This window comes from Pinus tabuliformis, chromosome J (genome assembly GCF_031772625.1).
Source record: "Pinus tabuliformis cultivar Carrire ecotype Pingquan chromosome J, CPIR1, whole genome shotgun sequence".
NCBI classification, from domain to species: Eukaryota; Viridiplantae; Streptophyta; class Pinopsida; order Pinales; family Pinaceae; genus Pinus; species Pinus tabuliformis.
The window spans coordinates 1,043,495,704-1,043,498,267 of record NC_142295.1 but is presented as its reverse complement, the minus strand read 5'-3'; positions in this window follow the sequence as shown (position 1 = coordinate 1,043,498,267).

The following is a 2,564-nucleotide window of genomic DNA, read 5'->3' as shown; positions in this document are numbered from 1 at the left end:
TGCCAACAATAATAGCAATCTATGAACAGAGTGCCAAAGTCTAAGCGTGCAAAGCATGATAGCACTAACAGGTAAGTGATGAAACCCGTTCCTTTGCTGCATGAGCATAATTTAGAAACTGCATGAACAATTGAGATGGTTGAGATTAAATGAAATTGGTGGTCAGCTAATTGGCCACCCTCGCCCAGTTCATACAGAACCCCTCATCCAGTTCAAACAGTGCCTCATCCAATTCAAACAGTGTTCACTGGGTGCAATTGGCACGTGTTCTCAGTGAAATCGAAACGAAAAACTTAAAACAGGTAGTGGTGGCGGTGTATAATGGGAATAACAGAAGTGATTGTGGGTAGGCGGCATGGAGTATCATAATGGCATTGGAGTGGGGACCAACGGTCCAAATGAAGGCAATGTACCCTTCATGCCACATCACCTCATCACCGCAAAACATCCCCGTAAGCTCCTGTAAGCTCAAGTATGCTGTAGTAGACACCTTCACCACCTTTGTTTTCATTTGCATCAACGAGTTCTCAGCTATAGCAACCTACCTACCTCCTCTAGAACCTCGAAGCAGTCTCTCTCTATCAATTTCAAAACCCTTCCACTTATCGGGCTCTATAGGAGCATTCTCACACTCTACAGGAGCGGAAACACAGTCTACAGGAGCCTTTTTATAGGGAGGCAAGTGAGCAACTCTACAGAGGGAAAATTCGGGATTTTATGCCAAATTTGAGTGGAAAAGGTAGGCTCAGAAAACCCACTCTGCATGTTATATATCTATAAAAGGTGGTGGGATCTGAAGCGAAGTATTGAGTTGAAAAGAAAGAAAAGTGAGAACAAAATTCTGCCTATGTTTTTTTTTGAAATAGATACAGTCTCTCCATTTTACTCTCTGCATCGAAAGTCTGTCTCCTTCTCCTCCGTGGTATTCTCCTATATGAAGAAGTGATGAAACCATAGGAAATTAAGCCTATAAAATAGTGAAATTACATTGGGTGGTCTGCTTACTTTGTGAAAAGGAAAAACATTGTCTAGTATACTCTGTTAAAAAAAAAATAATAAGATATTGTTTCCCTCAAACAAACCGAGAATTAAATTAATTTTGAGAAGAGGGTTTGAAGGGAAGGAAAATTGTAAATTGCTTTTGTTAAAAAACAAGAACATGAAAAATTCCCTCTCTATTTCCAGAAAGAAAAAAACCTCAGTTGTTCCTCTATTTTCGGGGTTGAAAATTTGCTGCCTTCCTCCTCACCTGAGAATTTCCAGCAGTCTCTAAAACATCATAACAAGCGGTTTTATGGGAAAGGTGCCTCTTAATTCCACCAAATTGCATGAACACCCAGAAGTGGTAGCCCTCTTTACTAGGGAAAATTGGATGCCTTTATTTTAGAAATTTCATGGGTATGATGAGGAAGTTATAGAGGAATTTTTATTGTCTTTAAAACCCCACTCAAAAACCCGTGCTACAGTCAGTTTCAGGGGTCTAAGCATAGAAATTACACCAGAGTTCATCAGCAGAATTACAAGTTTTCCACTTGGGCTCCCCTAGAGCAAGGAAGAAAAACCACTAAGACAGGTTGCCAAGAAGACCTTTTCTTAGCCCGATGAACATCCTGTGGAGGATAAGAATGGGATCAGAAGGACAAGTATACCTTATCCATGGGGTGAGGTCAGCTATCAGATCATGAAATATATCTCCTGTGAAGGAAGATACAATATAGTCTATGGTTATCATTTCAGACTGTTACATGAACTAAGATATGGCATGGACCTGCCTGCATCTAGAAAACTCAGTCTTCCATATTTTCTCCTCCAATCCTTGATAGAGTGTAGCACCAAATTGAATGTAAGGGTTCCAAACCAACTAGCTCACCATGGGCTCATTAAATTGTTGGTGGAGGATTCCCTCCACACATACACAATCCCTATAGCCTGGGAGATTTTTAGGAACATGACTAAAGAAGATGACATAAAAACTCTCACTGATGACCTTAGTCCATCTGGCAGTGAAGAGGAGGAACAGAAAGAGGAACCTGAGAAGGAAATCCATGAAGAAGCACAGAATATTCAATTGGAAGAAGAAAAAGAAGAAAAACAGAGAGGAGAGGAGAAACATGACACCACCACAGTTGAACCTAAAGTAGAGAGGAAAATAGAATCAAAAGCATAAAAGGGGAAAACCACAATAGGGAAAAGGAAGAGGAAAAGTACTGAAAGGAAGAAGCCCTAGGCAACTCAGAAAACGGCTACCACAGGAAAGGCAGAAACTCAGCAAGTAAAGGAGAAAAAAACATCAAAGACAACAGACACAGGCAAAACAACAGATGAAGAAGAAGAAAAATAGCAAGAGGAAGTGTCTCCTAAGACACTAGCAAGAGAAGCAGCAGCTATTGTTGTTGCGCTTAGTACTCCAGCCAAGCAAAAAGGTAAAAGAAAAAGATAGTCATCTATGTACTTCAAAGTTCGAAGGAGCACCAGAATAAAGATAGGGAAGCCTCAGCCACCATCAAAGGAGCCCATCATCATTGAGGATGTACCTACTGTAACAAAGCAGAAATCTCCCTCCA